We start from the raw sequence: 21,933 nt of genomic DNA on the forward strand, positions 1-21,933 counted from the left end.
ACATAAAAAGGTAATTTATCGTACACATTTAAGGATATTACTTAAAGAGTAAAGAATCTTCTGAGAAAGATTCGCTCTTTTCTTTTCCCCCTGGGAAAAGCAAGGGACAAAGTGCCTTGAACATAGATATGAAAATGTATTTTAATGTTCTCCATGTTGGAAGCACGATAGAAAAAACATAATTTTACTTATTTTAAGTGCTATAATCTTTTTAATTTGGCAAATATTATTTCTCATTTAATCATTTGAATTCATATTTTGTAACACCTTAAACTTTAAAAAATACCTTGGAACTATAATAAGTCTGAACACTTTTTTTTTTTTTTTTTACCCCCCTTAATGGTGCCATTTGGTTTAACGTCCACTGGCCTTCTTCACAATGTTCATTTAGAGTCTGTGAAATCTCTACATATTTTATGCACTCAGATAATCAGTATAAACATGAATGTGAAGCTCTTAATGTAATCATCCAATATTTAGTAAGCTATGGCCTTCTCTTTTTAGCATAGCCCAATGATAACTTCAAAGAAAACACCAGGAAACCACAGAAATTCCCCCATTGCCAGCTCTGTAAACTTGTGGGAGGTGACAGTCAGTATTTCAAGGACAATTCTGACATGCTCCCCATGAGTGTCACACAGCCACTGACATCTGGGAAGTGACAGTAGCTAACAGACCATGTTGGCACAGCAGAAATCGGAGATGGACTAGCTCAGTTGGAAGGAAAATGTCATGCTGACTTGGAGGCTAAGCAGAATGCAGCAGTGCAGCCTGTACAGTGGCCGTTAACATTCACTAACAGATGGAGTCCAGCGAGGGCTGCGGGCCCCTCATCGGTTGCTCTGCCGCACTTGCACACAGAGGGAGTGCTTACTGTCAGCAGTACCTTCTCTGGGTAAAAGGGAAGAGATGCTTAAGTTCATTCTCCTGCTAGTGTTGGACAGGGTCAGGTAAGGGAGGCACCTTTTGTTACGAAGAGGAATGCAATTTTAATGTGAATTTGACCTTGAAGGTAAAGAATTGCTGAGCCATCACAAACAGCATCACTTAAAACATATTCCCAACTCCATGCTGGTTCATCCTCCTCCATCCCTGATCCCACGCATTTTCAAGATGGCAGCCCAGGGGTGAGAAGCATGTTGTAGAACTATGGACCGCAAGGCATGTGTACTGTGAAAACAGAATTGGGGTGGCGTCATCTTCTTTTGCTCTTATGTCATCAGCACCTTGGCCACGCAGCACTCCTGGAGAAAACCACAAAACTGGGTGTTTTCCCTTGGCTTCCTCCCTCTGTAATCCATTCAGTGGTAGTTCTAAAACCTCAGTGCACTTGTTAGCCCCAACCCTATCCCTGGCTTCTTAGCTCTCAGCTTACGATCTTCCTTCTGCCTTACAGAAAAATCAGAGACCTTGAGGCTTGAATAAACTTTCTCAGTTCCTCACCTTATTGTCTAAAAAAATTTATTAATTTCTGCTCTTGAGACTTGAAATTGCTTTTCCTGTGCAAGGCTAATTCTTCTATTTGCTCTTTCAATCTCCTTTCCTTCCTGGTACCTCCAGACGTTTTAACTTCACAAGACCCTTCTTTCTCCTGTCAACTTCTCTACTGTATTGACTCAGTTTAAGCTCTGTGTTCTTCTTCTTCTTCCCCCCCCCCCTTTTTTTTTTCAAAGATTATTTATTTATTTGAGAGGCACAGAGAGAGAGAGAGAGAGAGAGAGAGAGAATACAAGTGAGGGTCGGGGCGTGGGGGAAAAGCAGACTTTCTGCTGAGCAGGGAGCCCAATGCAGTATTCAATCCCAGGACTCCAGGATCACAACCTGAGCTGAAGGCAATGCCCATCCACTGAGCCACCCAGGCGCCCCTCAGCTCTGTGTTCTTAAAAACAAGCAAGGAAACAAAGCCTTTTGTGTTTCCTCCTTCCATTTGTTTCCCTGCAGTTGCCTACTCTTCTCCCTGTCTCATTTCTTAGACAAATTGCTTCAGTAGTTGTTTAAAGGAGAACATGATGATCTCACTTCACCCCCTCATCCTGCTATTCTGGTTTCTGTGCTTTTAATTCACTGAAGCTTCTTTGACAGTTTGAAAAGTTCACCAAGGGCTAGAGTAACAGGACGTATTGCATGGCAAATGAGAAGATCATTAGGCCGGAATGGGAGACCATGTCAGAGCTGATGGGCCCTGACTGGCCGTGTAGGTAACGTAGCCATTGGTGCTCAGGATTTTATCTTGCTCCCCACCCCCATTTTGGTTTTTGTTTGTTTGTTTGTTTGTTTGGTATTTGTATACTTCATTCCACTTGAATGGCCACACTTAAGCAATCAATAAGGGCCTCGGCTTAAATTTTTAATAGGCTTCCTGTCTCTCAGGATACTAAACAATGAACGAAAATGCTGTCCAGAATTCCTGAGGCAGTTATGTAGGAAACTACGTGTTAATAACTGGTTTCTAAACTCAGGTCAAATATTTCCGGTCTTGGTTTTTCTATAATTTTACCATAGCAAACAAACACATGAATTATCTGTGGGACGTCTTTATCCATTTACGTGTGGTTTGTTCTCAACTTCGTACCAGAAAGTTCTCAGAGAAGTAACTGGCACCATCTGATGACTACAGTGATCAAGGAGAAGGGAGCTCAGAAGAGGTGGAGGGAGACAGGACTTACAGATGGCGGAATGTGAGCGTGATGGAAGAAGTAGAAGAATGTACACAGTTTCTTGTAGAGGAGGCTCCCGGGCTGTGTTTCATGGAGAGTAAGAGCCACAGAGCTTGGTTTGACAGAGTAAAAGGTGTTAAGGCTGTGGCAGTCCATGTGTGTAGTTCAAAACCAAAGACTTTGAGAAGTTTTGCTGTGAAACGTGAAGAAGAGCTTGGATATCCATTGAAATAAGCTTGGTCCCATAAAGGGTTTATTATATATCACATATTTGTACTCCACAGCTTACAAAGACTGAGGGTGTTTTTTCCTCTTATCCTCTTGAAGATTCTATTAGATATGCCAGTGAAATTGTTCCTGTTATCCCTGGGTTATGGATAAGGTAACTATTTCAAAGTGCGAGTTGCACGGACTAAGTAGAGAGTAGCTGAGCTGGGATTTGAAGGGAGGTTATCTTTACTCTTGTGATCTTTCTGCTTTTGGAGGTGTTTTCCCTTTAACTTAAGACTATTTGATAACAACGGAAGGAAAGGAACTTCTGCAGAAAATGAGAGAGAAGATGTTGGGAAGAGAAGGGCTGATTTTGAAGACAAAATCTCTCAGTCCTTGGAACAGGTGCTAGAATGTGGCGGGTGGGAGCTGCCATTACCCTTAAAGAGGAAGAAAGATACTCATTCTCTGTTATTTCAGGAAAGGTTGACAGGTTGAATATAGGGTCTGGGATTTAGAATGTGTTAAGAATCTTGCTGGGCGTGGGATTAGGTTGCATTCTGTATGGTCCCTGGGTAAAGCCTGACACAAAGCCTTTGATGAACATTCTCTGGTGATGATGCAAAAATAATCCATTTGGCTGAAAGTTTTAATTGGGTTTTAAATAGTCATGCAACCGTGTGTTTGTGACTACTGTTAGCCAATCTTCATGGATCATTGAAATATAAAAACGAAGCACTTGGCTCCTTTGGTTGCCAGGTTTTTTCCTACACTGATCCTGATGTTTCTTTCAGAACTAGCTCTTGAAGGATAAAGAACTTAGAGATTTGTAAACTCTCACCATGTTTCTTGGACTCTTGCCTACTTCCTCAATGAGAAGAGACAAATTGTGCTTCTGGAGGCATTAACTGGTTCATTCCCCTAGGCTCTTGTTTCTATAATGCTCAAACTCTCATTTCTGATAAACCTACAAATGATGGTTTATCTCACAGATGGTTAAGGTGTGACTTTTATGACATAATCTTGAAATGTCATACCTAGTAGACCTCCCTTGCATTACAAAATATTAATATATCAACAATGTGTATATATTACAGCTTTGTTCCTTAAATTATCCTTTGCAGATACTATAAAATTATGAACCCTCTGATGAAAGGTTCATTGTTGCATCATGTAACAAGCACCATTTACGTATCTGGTAAATGCTTTGGTCGTATTTTTTTTTTTGGTCATATTTTTAAAAATCAGTACGATACCTTTTTATATGATTTATTTTACAATCCAACAATGACCCATGTTCTTATATACTTTGGACAATTTAACCCCTTTGGTTAACTATGAATTTTTTTATTTTTTGTGTTCTTTTTTATTCTGAAAGAATAAATTGAAAATCCAAACTAGTATTTATATGGTTCTGACTTCTGTAATTGATTCATCTTTTGTTTCTTACCTTTTTACAGAATCTTTCTTCATTTCTCTCTCCAGTTACAGGCTGTTTAAGATATATATGTTGTACATAAAGATATACAGGTGTACATACCTATACTAACTGCCGCTCTGCTTTGGGTTTTAAATGGTTAATATCTATAGCATAGTTATATTGTTCAGAAAGCAGGTTTCCTGTACCACAGCATTTTGTCATATATAGCAAAATTAGCATTAGTATTGCAAGGCTCAAATTGATGTTAAGGCTAAAGATGGGAGCATAGTTCGCTTTCTTCCTTAAACTTACATTATCATCCCAAAAGCAATCTTGCGGACAGATGCAGGGTGAGAAAATAGTGGGAAGGCCCTTGTCTTTCAGAAGAAAAAATTGCACAGTGATCTTCTGAAAGGCTCTCATCGGAGAATAAAGGATGTAATCTCTGTATTAAACACAGATGGAATATTTCAGTCTCAGCTGTCACTGAAGAATCTCCACATTAGTTTGGATTGCGCACCTTTGGGGCATGTATAAATGACAGTGATAAAACTACCTCTTTGTTGAGCTGGAGTGCACAACATCCCTTTATCTGTGCCATCTGGTGCTACGGAGGATGGCAAATTCTCTCTGCCATGATTTTTCTTTCTTTGGGATTTGTAGACTTGTTTAGCAAAGAGTATGTTTGACCACAAATCAGTCTTTGCCCAGATTTCAGTGGCAACAGCTTGAAAAGAGAAATGGGACTCCAAGAAATTGGAAGCATAAGAGGAGGCAGACAAGTTAGTTAACATAACCTTTATGTGTTTTGGAGGGTGGTGGTTGGTTGAAGATATGGTGCTCTATGAGCCCTGGCCTTGTATCCCTCCCTGCGGTGATGGAAAGTTCTCCCTACTTTTGTTTTTGTCATTTTTTTTATTATTGCTTCTAGCAAAATAATAACAATTGACACTTGGTTCTCATCCGATGAAGAAATGAATGGTGGTTATACTGCTTTAGGGCTCTTACTTCATTGTGGATTCCAAAAATTGGTTTATAATGCTTTATCACCACTTACTCAATTTATCTATTTTAAGACAAATCAAAAGATTTATTGGCTCTTCAGTCTTGCAATAACCTGTGTTTCTTTATTGTCTACCACTGCCTGTGATTAAAATCAAAACAAAGTTAGATTACATTTTACTAACAAAAGAACATTCCTTGTATGAATTATGAATCTCTGATAGAAGGTTTATAAATTATTAAGTTTTAATATTTTCACCCAAATTGGGCTTAGATTATGTAAAAGCAATTTAGACTCACGTCAGAGATTATCTGGTGTCACAAAATACTGATGAAAGAAATGACTTTCTCTAGATTAGTTTAGTTGAGAACTGTATTGGGCAAAATGCTTTAGAGTGCTTAATAATAGAATCACCTTTGAATTGCCTGAGTCCAGGATTACAGTCATGAGAAATGTGAGTGAAAAATATAACCAGGTAAAACTTGGAGCTCTTTGAGTTAAAGTTGAATGAAATTAAATGATTAAATACACAATTATGTATGGTCTAGCTGAAAACTACATTTGTGTTTGAGTTACTAGATCGTGTAGACTGCTTAGGACCTATTCTGATCAGATTGGGTTGCATTTCTGCTCCTCTGCTATCCTAGCTCTGAACACTTTAGGTGAAGTACCTGAATTCTGTGACATCTTTTTCATTTCCCCAAACTTACTTCCCTTCTATTTTTATAAGAGTAGAATAGGTTGAACCAGAGAGTTCTTTTCATTCTTCACTTGCAGTGAGGTTGCTTGTTTTCCATAAGCTAATTTATTTACCCTTAAGTCACAATCTTCTTTCAACATAAAGAAATGGTATGTGTGTGGGTTTTTTTTTTTTTTTTTTGGCATGGTTTGCAGAATAAAAAAGTGAAGTTGTCATGTTTGCAATGTATAACTTGGTAAAAAGCCAGGAAAACACTACCTTTCTTACTGTACATATATCGGTCCATTACTGTCCACAAGCATTTGTGCAAAGCAGAAGGGATGGACCTCAGAAACCTTAGACATGGTACCACTTCCAGGACCTACTTGGCAGAAAGTTGGCGGGAATATTTCTATGTCAAGGGGGCAGTGGGAGGGGAAACAGTACTGTTTTGCTCTAGCCATGGTTTTCTCTGGAAGTACTCAGTACACTGATAACAATGATATGGGGTAGGAAACCACTGATAAGACATCGTTAATTTATTGCCTTCCTCTTTAGTGTAACGTTGCAACACATCTGTTCACAAAAGAAGTAGAATTTCTTGCCTTTTCTCCTCATTTGGAGACTCTTGCAAATTAGAGCAATGAGTAGAAACCTGAAAACCCATTTGGTTTATATAAAGCCCTCTTTTTTGTCTAATTTTAGTGACCTATCTAACTTATGGGTATTTGGACTAGGTAAATATTAGTATTTAGACACTCATCTTTATAACCCTGAATGAGGTTTATTTTGAGGGTAGAATATTGGATAAAAATGCCTGATTTAATAAAAGATATTTCAATATAGGGCTACCTAATTTCTTTGTGGCCTGACTTTACAATGATGGGAAGTTCATCCTAGCCATAAACTTCACTTAAGTTTCCATCCCATTCCTACCAGGGCACCTGCCATTATGGTGCCTTTCACAGTTTTTTTAAATGAGTGTTTGTCAAAGGAATTCACACAGGAAAGATATAGGTGATCTTGGGGAATCTTGCTGTGTCTTTAATTTAGAAGACACTAAGTACTTTGAAGTCACTTCAGAAGGAATCAGAAGCTAGCTGGACAGGACTTGCACTGGTGAAAATCTGAATTTGTGAGCATCAGAAAAAGTGAAGACTATAATAGATTGTAACATATTGAATAAAAAGGATTGAGAAAGCGATATACATAGTGATATGTAACAGTACTACTTATAGTAGCATCATGAAACATGAAATTTTTAGGGATAAAAGTGGCAAAATACGTGTAAGATCTGTAAATTGCAAACTACATAAGATTGCTGAGAAACAAAAGACCTGAAAAAATGAAGACCATTGTGTTACTAAAATGTTAATCTTCCTCACAGTGATTATAGATTCAGTGTAATCCTGACAAAACCCAGCAGGCTTGCCCCTTCCTTCCTTCCCTTCCTTCTCTTCCTTCCCTTCCTTCCCTTCCTTCTCTTCCTTCCCTTCCTTCCCTTCCTTCTCTTCCTTCCCTTCCTTCCTATTGCTAAGCTGATGGTAAAATTTATAAAGAAATATAAATATCTAAGGTACCGAACATTGTTTGGAAAAAGAAATGCAAACTTACAGTACCTGATTTTAGGAACAAGCTTCCTATAAAGCAACTTCAAGTAAAAAAGTGATGTGATATTCACATTAGTATGGAAAAACAGATCAATGACTTGAATTAAAAAATAGATCATATCTATATGTTTTTGACAGAGATGCCCACCCTGGCAATTGAGAAAAGAAGTCTGGTCAGTAAATGTTGCTGGTAAAATTGGATATTTATATGCAAAAAAATCTCCATCTATATACAAAAATTTATTTAAAATGGATCATAGATTTTCTAAGATTTCTAGAAGAAAGCATTGGAGAAATATTTTCAATTTTAGGTAAGCAAAGATTTCTCTATATAGCATCTAATTCATTAAAGAAAATACTATAAATTGGACTTATCAAAATTGAAAACTTTTGTTCTTCAAAGACACTATTAAGGAAGTGAAAAGGGAAGCCATAGACTAGGAGAGAATATTTGCAAAGCATCTGTTTGATGAAGAACTTGTATCTGGCATATACAAATGACACATTTGATAAAAGAAGTCACCTTGTTTAAGAAATGGGTAAAAGATTTGAAAAAAACACATCACCAGAGATGATGTACAGATAGCCAGTAACATGAAAAAGTGTGCCATATCTCTAGTCATCAGAAAAGCGAATTGTAACAATCTGGCTATACCCATTGAGATAGCTAAACATTTTTTTAAAAAAGTGAAAGTAGCTAATATTGACAGGGGTGCAGAGCTGCAACTCTTATACATTGCTGGTTGTAATTCAGAATGGTACAATCATTTTGGAAAACAGACTGACGTTTCCTTAAGTTAAATCTAGGTTTGCTCAGCCATTCTATCCTTAAGCACTCACCCAAAAGATATATATCTTCACACAGATACTTGTATGTAAATATTCAAAGCAACTTTATTCATAATAGTCCCAGACTGGAAATAAGCCAGTGTCCATCAAGTAGTAAATAGATGAGCAAATTGTGCTATATCCATACAATGAAATTCTTCTCAATAAAATGGAGCGATTATTTTTACATGCAGAAACATGGATGAATCTCAAAAGCATTTTGCAAATTGAAAGAAGCCAGACATCAAAGACTGCATGCTGTAATGATTCTATTAAATCAAATTCTAAAAGGGCAAAACTGTAATCTTACAAATTAGATCAGTGGTTTATGGGGGTGAAGTGAGGGAATTAACTGCAAAGGAGCAAGAGAGAACTCTTGGAGTGGTAGAAATGTTTTATAACTTGATCGTGGTGATGGTTGCATAACTGTATACATTTGTCAAAACTCAAACTTCACCATTGAAATGGGTGCATTCTATTGTGTGTAGATGATTCCTAATAAAGCTTTCTGAAACTGAGACCACAGTGCTATGAAAAAAGGATAAGAAAATCCCAACTTTCTACCACCCTTCAGGAGTCTACCAAGTAACAATTTTAAGAAGAATTCTAAATAATTCATAAGATTACCATTTTAAAATTTCTAAAGTGACAGTTGATGAAAGAATCATCAGTGACTGCCAAAACCATTTAGAGAGGCTGTTGGAGAACACAACATTTACAAAGATGATCCTGCAAACTGTTGACTACTTTTATTGGGTATAATGTGTCTTTTCTGTTGGTATCCATGCCTGTCATCAAAATTCCCAGCACCAGTATTAGAAAGCCTCATACCATGAGCTTCTTGATGTGTGCATCCCAATGAAATGTTCTTTTTATTTATTTATTTTTTTTATTGGAGTTTAATTTGCCAACATACAGCACATCACCCAGTGCTTATCCCGTCAAGTGCCCCGCTCAGTGCCCATCACCCAATCACCCCCAATGAAATGTTCAAAATTAAAATGTTCCAAATTACTTAACTGGAATCTAAACCTAACTTAAATCTAATTTTCAATTTACAGAAAAAGTGAGGGATAGAGGAACAAGTTTGATGACACTAAAAGTAAATAATTGTCTAAATTCTAGATGTAGGACATTCTACAAGATAATTGGATTGGATTCTTCAAAAAGGTATTCTAAGAAAACCCTAGAGTTGCTGTGGTAACAATTCTAGATCCACAGAGTCAAAGACAATCAAATGGAATATGTGAAACTTGGGTGAATTCTGATTAGAAAGAAAGTTATAAAAGACATTTTAGGGCAAATGGGAACGTTAGAAAATATGGATGGGCCATAAGACAAAATAGTATTTTGTTGAATTTGGTGTGATAATAGTATTGTGGTTATGACAAGAACGTTCTTATACTTAGGAAAAGCATGGTATTAGCATCATGTTGTTTGCAAGTTTAGTTCAGAAATAAAAGGAACGAAGTATCTGAACATCTTTTTTTTTTTTTTAAGAATTTTTTTTTCTTTTGAGAGAGCGAGAAAGCAAGCATGCATGAGCTGGGGGAGGGACTCAAGGAGGGGGAGCCCAACTGAGCAGAGCTGGATCCCAGGACCCTGAGATCATGACCCTGAGCCCAAGGCAGATGCTTAATCGACAAAGCACCCCTAAAAGTCTTAAATCATTTTTAAAATTGGACCTGTTCCAACATTTCCATGTTCAATAGTTGGCATTTTGTATAACTATCTTAAACTGTGTTCAGATATTCTAAGTTACGGTTTTATCTCCAGAGAAAAAGCAACTATCACTACTAAATCATAAAATTGAGACTCTTCGATGGATGGAAAAATATATATTATATAATTCATAGCTAAGTTTCATTTTTACTTCATTTCAAAATAATTGGCATCAATTTGAATAATGCATAGTTTTTTTTTAACTTTAAGAAGATTGCAGCATGATTAAATATGGCAGGTTTTGCTATGTTCCTGTCTCATCACTAATGAACTGTTAGAATTTTGTAGAGAAGCCAGCTAACAACTTTTGGAAATAGGGGAATGGAAAACATTATAAGATAGTGACATAAAAGACAGGGGAAAAAGGTAAAATCAGTATTTTGCAAAATCACATATTTGCCCTGTTTTTGGCTTATGCACAAAAGAGAAAGCACAACTCTTGTTACCTAAAGTGAGATCTGATGATGCTAAGGTCCATGTTTACTCCTGTGCCAGAGCTCAGGAAATTAGGACTTCACACCTAAGTCTTCATGGGTTTTGAATCAACACAAATATGTTATAGCAACTACTGTAGTACTGGCTATCCTCGCAAAACCCTGATAATAGGCTTTTAGTTCATGATTCAGTATTTCCTGACATTTGTAATGTTTTGTTTAAAGTTAGAGCCTCATATTTTTCTCCCAATAGCATTTGGGTTATTAAGACCTTCTTTATTCTTACTAATTTGAGAAGAAACGACTTGGAAAGCCTCCTGGATTCACCTTCCATTTCTGCCACTCTTATAAAAAAAAATATCACCTCTCTTTTTTTTTTTCTCTCTCTCTCTTTTTTTCTGTTAGTATTTAACCTCATAGCTTTTACATTATGCTTACTGACACCTAGCAGTTAGAATGTGAAGGTCCGTTTAGGGGGTTATCCCAGTGGAGACACTAGCAAGCTACCTGGCAAGCTCCCAGCCATCACTGTTCTTTATACTCATTATATATTGGGCTTTTCTAAAAAGCAATTTTTCAAGGATTGAGTGAGTCCCTGAGCTAGAGCAATAGGATTAAGTGATGCTATCACTCCGAGCCCAGAGTTTCTCACTGTGGTCCCTGGACCCAACAACATCAATATTAGCTGGCAGCTTGTTACAAATGCATGTTCTTGGGCCTTACCATAGACCTACTTACTCAAGAAGTCTGGGTTTGGGGTCCAGCAGACTGGTTTTAACAAGCTAGGCAGGGTATACTCAGCCAAGTGTAAGAACCACTGTCTAAGAATTTGGCGATAGATTTTGGCATTTAGCACAATTTCACCTTCTTATCCTTTTGCGACAATATCAATTACTATCTGTAAGACAGTTGGTGTTATTTTAAATAGTTATCTTTATTACATGATAGCTATATGTGTATATGCATATCAACATAGATTTTTCTTTTGTGTATTAAAAAAAAAAAGGTACTATCCCTGCCATTGTCCTCTTCAGATTTTGAGTTAGAAACAAGGAAAATCCCATGATATTGGAGTCAGAAGTAGACCAAGTTGGACCTCTATGGAGCTGAAGATCGACAGGCAAGGGGCGGAAGAAGGTGAAGAGAAAGGAAATTAGAGGACCTAGGTATGTAAATTTTGGGGGGAGTCCAGCTGAGAACATCAGGGAGCTGAGTGGGGATAGAGGGCATGGTGAGCTCTGCCTTGTGGTTTTACTCAGGGCTGTCTCCCTTCCAGTAAGGGATAAACATCTTTTTGGGGGGTTTGATTCAGTATTCTGATGGTCAGAAACTACCTTTGCCCTTAACTCTGTGTAAACTCATTCCTTCAGTAAAATAAGATGATGCTTTTGATGATGGCATGGTTATCATGAATGAACTTGGTCTGTGCTGTCACTAATGGGTTTATGAAACGGTGTTCTATATACGACAGCTCTGTAATGTATGAGAGCATGACAATAAGTAGGATACGTTGGAGTGCTGCAATAGATTACAGTTAGATTAAATATGGAGGTGGTGTCCATCTAAAAAGAGGCATCAGTTTTCTTCTGGAACATGATCTGGTTTTATCAAGTAAAAGCAATTTCATTTACATTGTTTTCACTTAAAAAGCTGCTTAGATTTTATCCTATTGGAAATCCACACTTCTTGTTTGCAGTAGCTTGGGAAGCAATGTAACTTTGAGTAAGTTAACCCTGTTTTAAATTTCTTTCTCTGTTTTTTAAAAATTATAATTTAGTTCGTAAATGTAATATAGCCTTTAAAAATGTTATCTTTAGTTTTGGTATATGTACTTACAGTAGGTGCCCATTAAATAATGGGGAAACAAATAGATGTTGGCTTTGTTGATTTAGTGTCTGATTTTTTGAGAGAGCTTCTATGTTAGCAAGAGGCTTGGAGAGATTATTTTTGCCACAGCTGAGTTGATTTTTGTATTCTATTTTTGTAGTTACATTTTGATCTCTTTTTTGAAATTCTTAATTCTAATGAATATTTAAAGTTGATCTATATTATGGTGCTTTTAAATGTTCCATTTAATTTTAAATAGGAAGAATTTAAAACAATCTCTACACTAGGATAGGTTGCATATACATGTCTTGAAAAAATGTGCTATTAGGAAGCTGTTGTATGCTGTGGCATTTACTGTTAAGGTGTCCCATCAAGTGCACATGGAAGGAAAACCACCATACTTATTATATTGTCTTAATGGTATTGTAAAAAATGGTAAGCAAGTCACCAGACCTATTTAGTAGCCTACTCATTTGGGTTTCTGACTCTTCCTATTGTATTTCCCCATTGCTTCTGAAGTGGCATTTCAAGTTGTTTTATCCCTAATACCCTCACATTCTTGAGGCTTTGCCTGGTTTTGTTACTCTTAATTATTCCCAGTGGTCTGATACTATTCAGTTATCACCTGTAAGGTAATCTCAGGCCATTTCCTGGTCTCTTCCCCTCCCTTTTACCCCTACTCATTCAGCAGAGATTGTTGCATTTCAGAAGGAGTTGTGTGGTGGGGGAACAAAGGAGAAGTCCTAGTTTCACTGACAAATGTTACTGACTTTTTTTTGATAGGAAGTGATAACAGTCAACTAAGGCTGTCTTTTTATTTTAACTAATTTATTTTCCAGACAGAGAACCTCCAGCAGACTCCCTACTGAGTGTGAAGCTCAATCCCATAACCCTGAGATCATGACCCCAGGTGAAATAAAGAGTTGGATGCTTAACTGACTGAGCCACTCAGGTGCCCCTCAACTAAGACTCTCTTAAGCAAAATCTCATTTCAGAGTGTCTAACAGAACCCAGGGCTAGGCCGTCATAAGCCTTGGCCTCATGAGAGTGAGCTCGTAGGAATCCACACTTGCTCCCTTCCTCTACCCATATGTCTTTTCTCCACCATGCACTTGATTCAGTAAAGATGGTTAAACCAGAACAACTGAATTGTGAAATTATCTACTTTCTCTAGACAAAGCCTGACTGAACTAAGATTTTTGTACCACAGAAGAGTTACTAAGATTGGCCCAACTTGAATTATATTTTTCCTTGAACCTGACACACTCTGGGTAGAAGATGGTATTCACGGCAAACCACAGGGTGGGCCCTAAGTAGCCTTCCTCCTCTCTGAGGCCCTCTCTGCTCTGACTCAAGCTGGGCCCAAACAAAGAAAACCTAAGGTTTACAATTTCAATGGCTACCAACTTTTTTGAATTTGGTATCCTATTTTCCTAATTATGAATTGCCATTTTCAAATTGTGAGTTCTTGTCTTTCAGGATGGGAAAGACAAGCAAATGTTTTAATCAGTGAGGAATGCGAAACTGGGAACAAAGCAACTGAAATAATGTGAATGGAGGGTGGTCCTAGGGGACCCAGGGCTGGACAGATGAAGCTGTGGGCCTTGAGTAGGAGAGACATTATTCTCAGAACCCGGAGATTCTTTGTGACTGTCATGGGTCAGCATTTGCAGTCGGCAAACTTAATTTCCTGAGTAGAGGTTGAGTAGCAGCTAAGAGTGATAGGAGTAGGTGAAGGCCTGGGAGAAAGTGCTGAGGTTCGTGGTTCCTGAGGTATAAAGTAGGAAAGGATTCCTGAGGTGAGACCGATGCTCTAAATCCAGTATCTGCACCAAGAGGTGCTGCTCTACTTCATTGTCCTCAGATATGAGTGGTTTTCTCTGCGGGAGTGGGAAAAGCACATCATTAACTCATCTGGGGTGGGACTGCTGAGTCAGATGCAACAGAAGGACTGAGGAAAAAGTGGCTGAAAGGAGATAGATGAGTGGTATAGTTAAGTGGCCAACTCTTGGTTTCGTCTCAGGTCATGATCTCAGGGTCATGGGATCAAGCCCCGCATACGACCCTTCAATGGGCTCTGTGCTCAGTGGAGAGTCTGCAATGGGCTCTGTGCTCAGTGGAGAGTCTGGTTCAGATTCTCTCTCAGCTTCTCCCACTTGTGCTTTCTCTTTCTTTCTCTTTCATAAAGAGGGAAAGAAAGAAAGAAAGTTGCAAGGTGAGTGAGTAGAAGTGCTTAGTTGTAGGGTCTAGTCTGAATAGGGAAGGAAATGAAAACAGGAAGGGGCAGAAATATTGAGGAACAGGAAAGCTTTAAAGAACTGGCGGGTCTCCATGGTCAAAGTTCACTCTCAGGGATAGAGTTATGGAAGATAGAAGTTCACAATTGATGATGTTAGAGGACCCACTCCAGGCAATGCTGGGGTCCAGGTCATGGCCCAGTGATTCATAGCCTTGGGAAAGGGTAGGGAGCTTGACTGTGAGGCTTTGAAGTGGGCTGTGCACATGGGCGTTAATAACAAGAGCTAACATTTCATGATCACTTATTCTGTCCTGGGCACTATTAGCAATTTTGCAAATGTTTATTTCTAATGATTATAGTAACTCTAAGGTACATACTGTCATTTTTATTCATGAAGAAAGTTGAGCCAGTATAACTTCTATGCCCAAGATTGTAGAGTTGGCCAATCCTGGAGGTTATGTCTGACTATAAATCCAAGCACTGTGTACTCATGGAATCTCCCAAGTAGACTGCTACCCATTCCTTCCATTCCTGCTTTCTTCTCCATGCCTTTATTTCTGTATTTCTTCTCTCCGGAGAAGGATTTATAAGTAACAGAAAAAAAAATGAAATAAAGCAAGATTTTAAAAATTGAGAAATACAGGTAATAAATAAATTAGAAAAAATAACATCGAGGGTAGGTTCATGTAGAAACTCATGGTATTCATTTTAGCACGTTTATTAGGCTTAGACTTTAAAATTGGCTCTTATTTTAAGAGCAAACATAGAAGGAAAACCATGTCAGAGTTGATAAGATCAACTAGTCCTCAGAAGGATACTACTCTCAGTACAGGGGATGACAGACCCTGTGTAATGTGATAAACAACCTCCTTAAGAACATTCTTCAGAAAAAAAAATAGCATTGCATTTTGAGTTCTTATGATATCTGTCAATGAAAGCAAAGTAAAATTAGTTCTATGAGGGTTCAAACAGTGAGGCTGAATGCAGTGCTCAATTAAAGAAGGGTCAGGATCTGGATGTCTTTAGATGCCAGTCTTTAAGCATTGACAGCTGAGGATGAGTGGAAAATGTCACAGCAGAATAGCCAGAACCTGGGGCTGGAGCAGCAGTAAGACAGCTCTGAGTGGATCAGCTTGAACTTTTTGAACCAACTGCTGTGGTTTCTTGGGCTAAGAGTTCAACTCTTCCCAGAGCCAGGATTAGGACCGAAGGCATCCAGTATACACTAGGACACCTTGTATATAGAGGATAGGATATTAGGTGTGGGGGATGGGAATGGATTCTGCATTTTTTTTCCCTCTTATTTGAGTACTTTTTAAATAAATCTCAAGTGGAACCTGACAATTGCTTTTCTCTTCTCTTTTTAGATTTTATTTATTTATTTCAGAGAGGGAGAGAAGAGGGCACATAGCAGCAGGGGGAGGGGTAGAGGGAGAACCAGAGTCCCCACTGAGCAGAGAGCCTAATGAGTGGGGGGAGGGACTCTCAATCCCACTGTCCTAGGATCATGACCTGAGCCTAGGCAGATGCCCATCCAACTGAACCACCCAGGTGCCCCGACAATCGCATTTTTTCACAAGTCTTTAATGTGATGCTGCAGAGCAGACCTTGAGAACCCCTGCTCTACAGACGGGAAATAAAATGATGTTGGATGATTTCAAAATATTGTAAGCAGCCTGTTAACTTTAAAAATGAAGCAGCCAGTTATTTTACCACCAAAAGGGACTTACTCTGGAATAGCAGAGAATTCCAAGTGAGAACTTGCAAGCTATGACAAAACCATAGGCAAATCTGACAATACAGGAGAGGAACGTTATTTTACAGAGAAGGGAGGAAGTTGAGAGGAGTTTTTTTTAATAGAAGTTCATTGGAGAAAAGCAGGAGTTCAGGGTGATGATGGTTTCTCATGGGCTGAGTTGTGGGAATAGATGATTTCTCGTAGAAGATTCAATGTGCATCTCTTCTCATTGGGCCTTTTAATTGATTATTCTTTCCTGTTGATGATTCTTCAGTTAGGGTCTGAAATTGACAAAACTTCCTATAATTGGCATTGATTGGTAAGGCTCCCCTTCTAACCTCCCTACTCTGCTTTAGTGAGGTTTTCCTGTATTAATTTTCACAAATCTAAATTAGAGGAAAGTCTTAGACTGTCTTTTCAGAAATTTTCTTGTTTTTCATATACTCACATCCTCATTAGCAAGCTAATGATTGAAAGTGTGTCCAAAGATAAATCTGCTAGGACTTCTTTCATTTTGTTGGAAAGGATCATTTGTTCTTAGCAGACTTAATAATCTGGGTGCTTGTAATTTTGTGTTCTTGAGCCGACCCCTTTTTTACCGAAAATATCAAATATAAATTTTTATATAACGTGTGTTAAATTCACAATTAATTGAAATTCTACAATTTTGCAGGGAATTTTTGTTTTCCCCCCAAACTGATCTGTTAATTATCTGAAGTACAAAAGTGCAAAGATTCTAGCCTCTATCTTTGGAATGGTAATACCACCGAGGGCCATTTGAATATACAATGAATAATTTCTCAATTAATTCATTGTGTAAGAGGCATGGTTTCTAAGGGTATTGAAAGAGAGAGCTCATCTTAATGACTTTTTCTCCCAAGTAATGGGCCTTCTGTATCAGTTTTTGGTCTAGGAAAATGTATTTGATATATTGTACTTTTTATTATGTAGCATTGAACTCTAAACAATGGTGAGTTTTTAAATTTTTTTTTTGTTTTGCTTCTTAGGATATCTCAATAAAAGGTATCTCTCAAATATGCTGAATAAACTGCATTTTGGGAAATATTCTAAGTTCATAGAGAAGAAGAGTGGTAAAATGGTTCAGTGTTTAGGTTTACCAGCTTCCTTCAACTTAAGAACCACCAGTTTCAGATTTAATGAGACCAAGAAGTAGGCTTTATTTCTTTTTTATTCCAAAAATAAAGCCACTCCAGAAAGCATGTTGTAAACAAAGAGCAAAAGGATCTGAATTGCATTTTACTTTGGTTCTTGATATGGTTTAGAAAATAACTAGAACATCTGTAAGAACTTCATGTATTTACCTGATAAAAGCATGCAGGTTAACTGTGCTTAAGAAGCTTCTACTATAATACACTCTACACAAATACCAGAAAATTGATAGAGGAAGTTTCTGAACATAAATATTAATTTGTGTCCAGCTGATGATCTCACACAGAGTGCTTATGGCTCTCTGATTTTTCCTTTTTAGATACTGTTTTAATGCTTAATAAGATAAAGTTCTACATGTGGTAAATATTAAAGTAATTAAAAACATTTGGCTTTTTTGCATACATTTTCTAAAATTAACTGTCTTGTTAACACTCATCTCTCTTGTCTCTAATTGGGTTGAAATGTGTGAAAAGAAAAGAGCTTTGATACGGAACTGTTTTTCAAAGGATGGCTCCATTATGATACCCATAGAGGAGCTAATAGATGTAGCTTTGAAAAAGTTTCTGATGTCAGTGTTTTTACTTAGGTGGTACAAGATTTAAATAAGAATTTGCTACATCTCAATAACTAAAGTTTTTCATGTATCACTTGTAAATCTAACCATTATTCACTTTAAAGCTAAGAGTGGAAAGATGGTGGTCCAAGATCTTATTTGGAAGAAATAGTTTTTTATCTTATTTCTTTAAAATAGGCATAGTGTCATCTACCTTCCTAGTAAAGAAAGGGGACTGTATTGAGTAATTTACTCTTCTAAAGGCGGATAAATACTCATTTCTTCATTTTAAGTTTTCTGCAGCTGGATGGTTTTAACTTTCTTTAAAATTGTTAAAAAGAATTGAGAAAAAATTATGTAATGTCTGAATCAGATTAAAATACTGTAATTTGAGTAACTCTTCCAAAGGCTTTACATTAAAAGAAATTTTACAGACCATACTTATTCTATAATTTTACCATAGGCAAACACCTGATATATTGAGACAGTTCTTACCATTTTTTGTAAGTTGAATTTTACATAAAAACAAAGTTATATTATATGCCCGTGGGAAAGTTAATATTTGTTTCTTTCCTATCATCCTGTAAGCTTTATTAAGACTGCTACCACCTGTCAGCAAGAGGAAGAAGGTAATCACAATGAAAGCAATTGATACTGAGGTAACTTTCCGAAGAAAAATTGAAGCAGCTTCTTGTTTTGAATTGTGATATGTACCGTTGGGGTCTTGGCTAACCACTGTTATCAGAGTTTGAAAGGATTCAGTATTAAGGTAGGCAGGCAGGGCCGTCATCAGGTTTGGTGGCATCTGAAGCATACATAATTTTGGGGGGGCTTCTTTAAGAAAAAAATATATTTTCCTTTGCAGATTTATAGAAAGCCCTGGATTCTCCTTAGGGTCTTGAGAAGTGCAGAGAGGAAGGACCCTTGAATTTCAGCTAAACTAGTTTTAAGGGTAAAGACTACCTTTGGGGCAAGTAAGGAATATAGGTTCTGCCTGTGGGCATGAGGTGGCCTCCAGAGTTCTTACAGATCTGGCCACATTTTTCAAAGCTCCACCCCCACCTTGTAGAAGTTTTACTTCTGCAACAGAATTGCCATCTTCTTCAGTGCTGGTTTACAAAGCATCAACCTACAACCAGAAATCTTCAAATGAAACTTGCTGAGTAGGTGTTTTTTAACTGGCCCATTACAAGTTGAGTAACATCTAGCACTTGACCAAGGTTGTTGAAAACTGAGAGAAACTGTCATGGATCCGGTTGATGATTTATCATATTTCTTCTATTTTTTAATGTAGATTAAGTCAGCACACCAAGTGAGCAAAATATCTGAAATCACACATTATTCCTAGAGAAATATCACTACCTTATAATTTTATGTTGTCCTACAGGCTCAATAGGAGAACCATCTGTTGGAGCCGTATTTCTGTACAGTATGTTACATAATACATATTGTCCACTGGATTCAGCATGTCAAGAACTTGCATCTACCTTGTTGATCCCGGTGTCTACAGATATTTGCTTAGTGAGACAAAGAAGTGTGTCCAAAAATACAGGCTTTAGAACCTAAAATCACTAAGTATAATCACTTATCTCAGGATCACTTTGTTATATCTGTTATAAAACATTTGGAAGATGTACTAGTTTTACATATTCAGAAAGATTATCTTTAAAAGTGTGGATTTGGGGGCACTTGCATGGCTCAGTAAGTTGAGCATCCGACTCTTGGTTTGGGCTCAGGTGATGATCTCATGGCTCATAGGATTGAGCCCCACATCGGGCTTAGTGCTCAGTGAGGAGTTGGCTCGAAGACCCTCTCCTACCTCTGCCCTTCTCCCCACTCATGAGAGCACATACGTACTCTCTTTCTCAATAAATCTTAAAAAAAAAAAATAGCGTGGATTTGGAGGTAGGCCCAATGGTTTTGGAGTATATCACTTATTAACCGTGCCACTGGGCAATCTTTTTGTCTTTGGGGTTCCAGTTTCTCATCTATAAATGGAGGTTGGCTTAAGGTTCTCGTAATGACTAAGTGGTAATGAATCTGGGTGCTTGGTGAAGTGGAAGATAGTGAGCTCCTCTAAGTATTTACCTATTGCTGCAGTTGTTGTGGGCCATTGATTCAACATTACACAAGTACACATTGGATAAATTCCTCCTTTTAGTAAATAAAAATTGGTGTCTTTATAAACTTGAATATTTTTCTCTTATCAGAAAATTGGAACTGTGTCACCCAGCCTGTTTTCATTTCTGCCTTAGATATCAGTAAGCTTAGAGCAAAATTCATCATTCCGATGGTGTAATTTGTTCAAGTCTCAGAACAACTACCTTGCTTTCTTCCGTTGATCCCTATACTCTTTGATCCTTTAATTTCTAATTTTGTACCATCGGAATCCATAAATCACTGCCAAGCCTTTCGGAATGGGAATAATTACACAAAATGGTCTCTTTCCCATCCCATTAACATCTTTATCTTGTTTAGTTGCATGTAATTCTCATCTGTGAGGTTTTAGTTGTAGCATGGCTTCTTCCAAGACTTAATTAGGAGACTGGTCAATCCTGTACACCATTCTAGGACCTTCCATAGTATACTATACAGTCTATTTTTATATGAATATCATATCTTCTGACACAGGCTTGAAAGCAAAATGCAAGTTACCCTCTGCTTGCTAAAGGCATATATTTGGAAAACTGTTACATTTTTGAGTCACTTTGAAGCAAAATCAGTAATCTCTTTCAGTATTTTAGAGCCAAAAGCTACATGGGAGGTGCAAAAAACAGTTGTATTCAAACACTCAGGCATTGGCTTGTTTACTTGCTTGTATTTATGTTTAAGTACATCAGTCACCATTAAGTGAGACTTTTAGTCTTCCTGAGAGTGAGAAATTTCCATTGAAAGGTGTAGTTAGTCACATTTTTATTACCTAGTATTTTGTAAGCCAGAAATACTGTTTTTTCTATCTCTTTAGCTTTCCTTCCACATGATAGCTAGGTAGTACCAAATGTTTGAAAATTTTCTGCTACTAAATGGTATTATGAATGATTCATTATTAAGGAAATTTGTCTGTCTGACAGAAACAAGCCATCACAGGCAGAAATAAAAATTTGAAAAGTCACAGACTTAGAATTTACACCTGAGAATACTGCGTGTAGATAACTGGAAGATTCTAACTCAGTTTTAGGAATTTTTAGTTCACCTGTTATTTAAGAAAACGTTGAGCATCTACAACTTAGAATTGTGAAAGGGTAGTTAGTGTACTAGACAAACCCCAAATCACGTACTGATACTTGTATTGAAGATCCCTCGCCTACTTCCAGCTGTGTCACTCAACAGTTATGTGATTGGGAGCAAATAAGTCTCTCCATGCCTTGATCTTCTCATCTGTAAAATGAGGAAGATTCGGTTAAGTGGACTTCTAATTTCCCTTTCAGGTCTAACAGGCTTTGATTCTATTGTCACAAAGCAGCATGCAATAAAAAGCCTTATTCAAAATCAGAGAGGCAATATTATTAAGCATTGATCCCCAGAATCTATCCAGTGATCAGGAGTGAAGTTCAGTTACATATAGTCTAAATTATTCATTGGACATTTGAAGATGGTGCCCAATATCAACATTCTTGTAGCACTTTTGTTCCATACTCTGTAAGAGGTAATTGATGGTTAAGTCAGCTCAGTTTATGTGCTAAAAGCAAGCCTCAGCCTGCAGTAGCACTTGGGGCCACATTGATGCAGGCATCTGTGAAATTGCTGTGGCTTTCTGCTTGCCTGCTAGGATTCCAGCAGTGAGGAGAGCATTTGGGAAACAATGCTACTGTGAGACAGTTTCAGTTCCACTGAGGAGAAAAT

At 37.6% G+C, this 21,933-nt stretch overlaps 1 protein-coding gene across 7 annotated transcripts in view; it reads left to right on the forward strand.

The window, feature by feature from the left end:
• Nucleotides 1-21,933, forward strand: part of PARD3B (par-3 family cell polarity regulator beta) — a 981,548-nt gene that overhangs the window by 181,335 nt on the left and 778,280 nt on the right. Inside the window, exon 3 of one of the 7 annotated variants that reach the window (XM_049106754.1) lies at nt 11,598-11,729. The exons of the other annotated variants lie outside the window; for them this stretch is intronic. The gene's annotated coding sequence lies outside the window, so the exon portion shown is untranslated. The remainder of the gene's footprint in view (nt 1-11,597; nt 11,730-21,933) is intronic. 7 annotated transcript variants of the gene reach the window in all.

The sequence above is a fragment of the Canis lupus genome, chromosome 37, assembly GCF_003254725.2.
Source record: "Canis lupus dingo isolate Sandy chromosome 37, ASM325472v2, whole genome shotgun sequence".
Lineage (NCBI taxonomy): Eukaryota > Metazoa > Chordata > Mammalia > Carnivora > Canidae > Canis > Canis lupus.